Source organism: Micropterus dolomieu, linkage group LG02 (assembly GCF_021292245.1).
Source record: "Micropterus dolomieu isolate WLL.071019.BEF.003 ecotype Adirondacks linkage group LG02, ASM2129224v1, whole genome shotgun sequence".
In the NCBI taxonomy this organism is placed as follows: domain Eukaryota; kingdom Metazoa; phylum Chordata; class Actinopteri; order Centrarchiformes; family Centrarchidae; genus Micropterus; species Micropterus dolomieu.
In genome coordinates this window covers 14,245,144-14,252,816 of record NC_060151.1, presented here as the reverse complement: position 1 = coordinate 14,252,816, position 7,673 = coordinate 14,245,144, and the positions used below count along the sequence as shown (strand labels likewise).

Sequence of the window (7,673 nt, the reverse complement as noted above, 5' to 3'; positions counted from 1 at the left end):
CTGCACGCTGGTGCCCTTTTTGTTTTTTCTGCTCCTGCCCTTCATACCGCCTGAGTCTGACACTGTTTACAATATTAATTCACAGCTGATTTAGGACTTTTCGACACGGATAAATGGAAGAAATATTTTGAAAGCAACAACAAATCTCTACAAATTCAACATAAATAGTCCCAATCCCCTTTAATGTGTCATATTAAAGCAATCACTGATGGAGCCAGTTGTTTGTAGAAGTCAGAAGTAAAATGAAAATCACCTGTGTTATCAAGAGTTTTTAGGTTAAGGTCTGAAACTGGAGCATTTAAACGGAACTTAAACGGAATTTAAACAGAACTCAGTAATAACAAATGTTATTCTTTACAGCTGTTCTTGTCTCAGGGTTCAAACTGTCTTTAGTGAAAACGCATATTATGCTGGACTCTCAGTGATAATTATTTCAATTCCTATGCTTTCCCTTCCTTAGTGAATGAAATGTGAAATACAAAAATGATGTAAAATTATCACAGAATGGCCAAGTTGTTCGGTTTGGCCCACGTGTTAATATTATCTAATTATGAATGCTTTCTCTTTTCATTGCCACTCAATGTCAATGCACAGAATAGCTTAGTGCAGCTTTAAATAAACATTGAAATTACATCAACTATGACACCATTGATTTCAATACCTCAGAAGGATGATAAATGTGTAATTTCAAAGAGACAAAAAAAAGAGTCAAACATCAAACAATCAGTTTGGTTTAATCCAGTTTATTACAACATCAGCGGAGCTTCCTCTAGGCCAGTGGTTTTCAAACTTTTTCTGTCACACCCCCCTTTAGAAAAAAGTCCAACCAGCTCCAGCAGAAGTGGATTTCATTTTTATCAATCATTAACAACACAAGCAATTAATATAAAAAAAAGATTCAGGTTAGCAAAATAGCCTTTCTTGCATCCATGCCCCCCTGCAGTGGCACTTTGCCCCACAATTTAAGAACCACATCTAAAGGCGACATAGACGGCTGCCTAAAGGCCACCTTTCAGAGGGGGATGCCAAATTTACTCACGGAGAAAATGTTTTAATTTTTTATTTTGACACAAAAAAACATACTAGAGCTGATATTTGTGTTGATTTGAAATCTACATGCAGTACTTTTACTGTAGAACTGTGAAGATGTTTTAATTGTAATGTCTGAAAGTGTTCATCTTGTGAGTAATGAGAATGTTGACACTGTATTCCATTTTGAGCTTTAAAGTAGTTTATGTGACCTAGGCCTTAAAAATCCCAGCTGCTGTAATAGTCATTAAATCACATTTGAACATTACACATGATGAACCTGCCAAATGTTGGTTGTGATTTTCTGTATTGTATTTTCAAGAAAAAGCAGAAATTCACAGCAAAATGATATCACAACTATGTTGTTTTTCTTCACAAGTCCAATCACACATTTGCTTGATACACCCACCCATAAATTATAGTGGCTATCCCAGAAATGTGTAATTATGTGGTTGTTGTAGAATTATAAATCTGTTTCACTTAATGAAGCTTGTTTGCTATTTTCTAAGCTGCATCTAAGGGAATGCAATTGTGGTGTCAAAACGTAATTATAGTTACTCACTGCTTTATATCACACATCATGTCCCAGTATGACATACACTACATTTCACATTACAATTTACAAAGATATTTTGTTTTGAAATATCCTGAGTGCGTCAGAGAATAAGCTTCAATTCCCCAATGTCCCATGACACTATTAACCACCAGGTTGGTGTCCATGGGTAAGTGCCATTATACCCTGACAATGTCCTTGTAAAAAAAAGAAAATTATGTGTCTGTTTGATGGGTAGAAATACAGTAGTAGAAGGTAAACCATATGAAGGAAAAAGAGGACATCCTTCTCTCCATGCAATGCTCTGAAGTGTCTTCCTAGAGATAGTCATTGTCGAAGCTTGTACTGTACTACCATCTAGAGGACAATAAAAAGGCAATCACATCTGCACTAGAAGAAAATACCAACTTCATGATGTGTAGGCCTATTCTGGACCAGTAGGCTTAATTTTATATGGTTACACTTTAGACATCTTAGAAAAATGCCATGTTCTAATGTTCTTATTCACCCACGTGTACAAAATAAGCAAATCATTCTCAGTCCTGCCCATAGATAGTCTATGGTCCAACGCTTCCCCCAACACCTTTCTTCTACACAGGTGAATGACGTCCAACAGGTCATGACTTACCAAGGAGTTAACCGTTTTGGCTTTATGTCATTTCTGGTGAACAGAAAAGGTAAAATATGGAAGTATAAACATTTAGCTGGTATCAATCTGTCAGCTCTTTTGGGATTTAGCTGTGAAGATCTGGATTGACAGTTTTCTTTTCAAGCCAAAGAAAAGTGGTGGTGGGTAAGTTTTATTTTATTGCTACAGTTTTTTGTCAATAAGTGCAACAACACAAGACACAGCAATATTATTTACTAGTCCAACAGAAAAAGTGCCAGTTCTGCGTTTGTCTTGCAGCCTTTATTTCCTCTTGCTTGGTCACTCTCTTTTTCTTTTGAAAGCTTCTGTCAACATCCTCTTCGGCCTCATCGCCTTGCCATTATCTAAAGTTATATCCATCCGGTATTGTTGTTCGCTCTCCCAGCTCCAGTTCAACACCAGTCTCCACCAACAAGAGCATAATGTTGCTTAAAACTTGGGTGTCAAGGGCCAACAAAGCTAGACAGCAACCAACGCAAAAGCACTCATTGTAACATTCCCAATGTCCGAATGTGTTATCTAGTAAGTTACTTAACATCAACTCGAGATATATTGCTAGCAGCTAAACCTCTGTGAAACCTCTGCCTGACTTTGCTCTAATCGACAACACTAACACATCCAAACATCAAGCAAGTGCAACAACACTAGACCCATGCAAGCCAGCTAATAAGTTATTATTTACGTCCAAGGCCATCTTGGCATCTGTCTTGCTGCATTTCCTTTGCCTTTCAGCTCTTTTAGCTCATGCCAACGAGTAAAGGCCAGTCTGATTTTTACTCTTGTCCAGTCTCTTGCTCAGTCACTCCCTCTTTATGCTCTTCCTCCTTTAATTTGACAATGTCTTCTTCGGTCTCTTCGCAGCCATGATATCCATACTGAGAATACCGAGTTAGCTTATTCCACATACCTTACATTGTAACGTTATACACTTTGCTTCTTCTTAGAGCTTGTTTGGTGCCATAAACCACCACTGGTGAAACATTGTTCGTGCACAGGATTCCAATGTTGCACAGTGCAAGTCACCAGCGCCCCGGCCTGGAGTGGTAATGAAAGAAGGCGCTTTCACACTGCCTTATTTTCCGGAATGAAATGTACAAAACCAGAAAGGGGGGTCAGATTTGATCTGCCTCTGAGCCGGGAATGTTGGTAGTAACAGAACCCGAACGATGTCTGTGTGAAAAGCCACAGCATGCCAGAACAGGTGCCACATTTCAACGATGTATTACAAGTCAGTCTTTTTTTTCTCACTAACCTGGGATTAGGCCGCAATATTTTGTTTGGTATTTTCAGTGAATACACCATATAGGTGGATATTCTTTCCTCGTTTATCTCTGTGTGAAACCAGCTATAGATGATATTCACCCTATTACAAGTCAGTGTACCATCAAAATGATTTTGAAAATAATTTTGCTTCAAATTGTTTAGTCAAAATGTTAGTTAATGTGAGGGTTAGCTTGAAGGCTAATGATTTGTCATAGCTACAACACTGGGCTAAAAATGTCTTAATATTTGCAGTTGCTTCAGTTTTTGCTAGCTAAACATTAATTCATGATAGATCAAGCCATGCAAAACGCAGTTTTAGACTGTGTCTAGTATACAGTATCCTATCTTGTGAAAGAGAGAGCAAATGAGTAAGAGTTTTTAATTAGAAATCTCTGTCCTCCAGGGTTTGGGTGAGGCTGTTTACTGTTTTGTCTTTGTCAGCCATTGGGCCATGGGTTGAGCATCAAACATCTCCAATCAGGGTCCATGTGAAGTTCAGCAATGGCTGGCTCAAATGGTGGCAGCGTGAAGTTAGTTTTAAGTTTGATCAAGCTGCAGACTGGATAATCATTTTTTAAAATCAATTTATTGCTGGGTTTTTTTTCTATGTTATACCTAAAAATGCCTATTGGTGACGTTGCATTATAGTTCAACATAATAGAAAGTTGCCACCTGCTGGTGTATTACAGCAAAGCACATGCAAATGCTATCTTCAAAACTACCAGTGCAATTTTTGGTTTGTGTTGTGGTGGGGTTTACTGATTGCATGTCTGGTGGAATAGCACAAATGTACAGTATGTCTTTATTTATGATAGTGATAATAATTTATGAAATGTATTTTATTGCCATTTGCACAGAATGGATTAACTAAAACAATATGTGTGTGAAATTCTTTCTTGTTGAGAATCACTTTGGCTTTTTGAGACAATGTAAGTGATGCTCATACTGTACAGTACATTTAACTACATACTGTAGATAGATAGAGACTTTACTGTCATTGCATATAAAAATACAACAAAATGCAGTTTAGAGCAAAGTGTTGAACTTAGCAGCTTTAAAATAGCATCCTTGAGCCTGTCTGAAGGAAATTTGGTTAACAGATCGTGACCAGGGCGACAGTGGATATTGTTCAAATGGGGAAGAGGGGAACCGACGCCACACTGAGCAGTCTTCAGCACGCTCTGTAGATATATCTGATATAAACTGGTTTTAGACCTGCAACACTGTGGGCTGCCACCTTGAAGACTTCACTGTCTACACTTTCTTTACATTGTCTTTAGCATAATTTGGGTCATGTTGGTCTTACCACTCTGTAGAGTTGTCAAATGTTGCCCCAAAGGTTGTATTTTTATGTCTTTTGAAGTCAGGTGCTAAGGCAAGGCCTGTGTTTTTCCCATTGTATATTTTGTTGGTAGTAGGACTTTTAGACATGTGTTAGCATTCATTTGAAGGCAGCTCAGCATAATCAGAGCATCAGTGTATTTGTATAACTTGGTAATTATTCACATAGATGCATAATGTGGTTAGTATGGTTGGACTGTAGTGTTTTATGGTTTGCCATGCTTTGTTACTGTATTTTACTGTAGTTCATCCTGACTTTTTCTTTTAAAGCAATTATGAGGTGGAGTGATGAGGTTTATGCTGCAGTATGCGTTTCCCATTTTTTTTAGAATATTAAAGACAGTTAATTCCTCTCTTGAAATGATTGCTTGTTTGTGAAAAATGGACATGAACATAGGAAGAATGACCTCAGTTTGCTCAATGGTGCCACCTGTAGACCATGTACGTAATACATGCAGAATGTGTGTGTGTGTAGAGAGCTTTGACTATGCCAGAAAAATGATGTTGATCATCATGACAGAAACAGTGACAGTGATTATATTGTAATGACCATCAGAATGACTCCATCTGTTTATTCATGAGAAAGATCTTGTTGCTTATCTTTTTCCCGTCCCACATTTTACTTTGTTTCCTTTTAAATTGATACGGTTTAAATGGAAATATTGCAGAAAGGTCTGAAAGTGTAGACTGCCTCTCTCTTGATAACTCTAAAGATAAGATACTTTTTTTAAAAGATAAGATATTTAATTTTTTTTATTTTGCAGGTAAAGCTGACTGAGCCTGTATGGTCTTTTTAGCATTGTACTACTTCATATTCAGTTGAACACATTTAACGCAGTACCACCACAGCCTTCTCCTGTTGGCCACTGGGCAGCTTGTGGTTGAGTACCTTGCACAGTAGTTGAAGAGAGAAAATAGTTCTCCTATATGTGTAAGGATGTTCAGTTGTTACTTCTCCTTGGTTTATATCTACACAGCAACGGGGTCAAGCTAGAACCCAGAAGAAGAGTGGGCTTGACATAAGAGGTTGGGAGGGTATGGAGGTGTTAGACACGGAGACACTCTCAGGCATCCTGCTGGGCATGGTGCCCTATTTCCCTGTTGCCTGTCCCTTGGCACTCAGACTGGCAGCAGCATGCTGTGACTCCATCCCAGCAACAGCGTCACAGATTTGGGCTGGCTGCCACGGGGTCCCCAGCCAATCAGGGCACACACAGTGCCAGATCATTCCAGTGGTAGCCAGTAGTAATCCTGGATGTTCTTGGAGTCATCCTTGCCAGATGTGAATTCCTTTAAACCCACAAGGAACACAAATGCAGACACAAACACACAGCTCCAACTCCGAGGCAGAGTGTGCACGCATTTACTGTGACTCTCTATGTGTATGTATGGAAAAGAGAAGAGATACAAAAACAGACTCTGTTTGTCTTTTCATGTGAATGTACTTCTGTATCATACCATTCACTAAGTCCAGTTCTGACCTGTCAGCATCTTCAAATTACTACACAAGGAGTGTTTCTTTAGAGGTGTCACCACTGCTGCACGCAAAGCTTTGTCTCACTCTTGTGGACTATCTGAGAAATACAGGAGTGTTGGTATTATGACTCTGTATACAGTAGTACTATATTCCTATAGAATACTGTTTTACACAAGTATGTGTCATTTGTTTTAATAATAATATAGATTATAGATATGACAAACTTTGTTTTCCATATTTGAATCTTAATTTTTCTTTATTCAAGAATGAGTCCAGTGACAGATTATTTGTTCATTGCATTGGTATTTGAATCTCATTTATTATTGTTGCTTACACACATTCTCTACATACATGCTAAACCAAATATATTACTGGAACATAAACAAATGAATACAGTACAAATCAATTCCATAAAATGTAGTAGAAATATAAAAAAGAAAGAATGCATTAATTACAGTTCTATTCAAAACTTGTAAAGTTAAAAAAAAGTAAAGATTTAATTTAAAAAAAGTCCACATTTGGATCATAAAATGGGATCTGTCCTGGGGTCATCATCATTTAGTCTAAAAGGAGCAAACATAGGAAATGTGTCAGTTCTGTTACAAAGTTACATTCAAACTACCCAAAAATATTAATGTTGTAGAATAATGACAATATTAAACAAAGCAGATAAGTTAAAATCATACAGGTGAAATACTGTACTTACCTTAATCACAGTAGCCAAGACACCATAGATGACGGAGATGAGGAAAAAAAAGAGGAAAGTGAAAGTCATATACCAGCTTTCCACATCTGTGTCTTGGTTCACATCAGCATGCATAATCTCATCTAAGAAATGACAGCCCTCCAACGTGCCTGTGAAAGAATTTAAATGAGATTTGTCAGTTAACCAAACAGACTCACATATGAGTTTAAATGTGTGGTTAACCTAATATGTGCAGTCTTTAACATGCAAGAAAGATGTGGATGAACGGAGGAACCGGCACCTGGTTTAGATATATTCAGGGATTGGGTGGTGTTCTCATGTGTCACCCTGCAGGTGAGGACTGCCCCAGGGAACCAGTTGCCATGGGACAGACGAAGGTGGCTTTGGATGCTGAACTTTCCATTTGGGCCTCTGATGGGTTCACTAGTGTTGTAGTCCAACAGTTCCTTGGTGTTACCAGAAAACCAAGTGATGCTAATAGATGCAGGGCTGAAGCCGAAGACCAGGCACACAAGTTCACCAGAGCCCTGGAGCAAGGTGGCTGAAGGTTGGCTGTAGGTCACTGTGGCTGGGGAAAAGAGTTATTAAAGTTCGTCATGAATTTGTACTGAGGAAGGTCATGTAGCAAGAAAAATCAGGAGACAAATGTTCTAAA

The 7,673-nt window shown here is 38.3% G+C and overlaps 1 long non-coding RNA gene across 1 annotated transcript; it reads right to left on the bottom strand.

Annotated features, from left to right (window-relative positions):
• Positions 1-6,716: 6,716 nt before the first annotated feature.
• LOC123987334 lies at positions 6,717-7,622 on the bottom strand. The gene is made up of 3 exons (XR_006829094.1): positions 7,299-7,622; positions 7,019-7,167; positions 6,717-6,875 (listed from the first exon to the last, which is right to left on the bottom strand). It is a non-coding gene; the product is annotated as an uncharacterized LOC123987334 (long non-coding RNA).
• Positions 7,623-7,673: the final 51 nt, after the last annotated feature.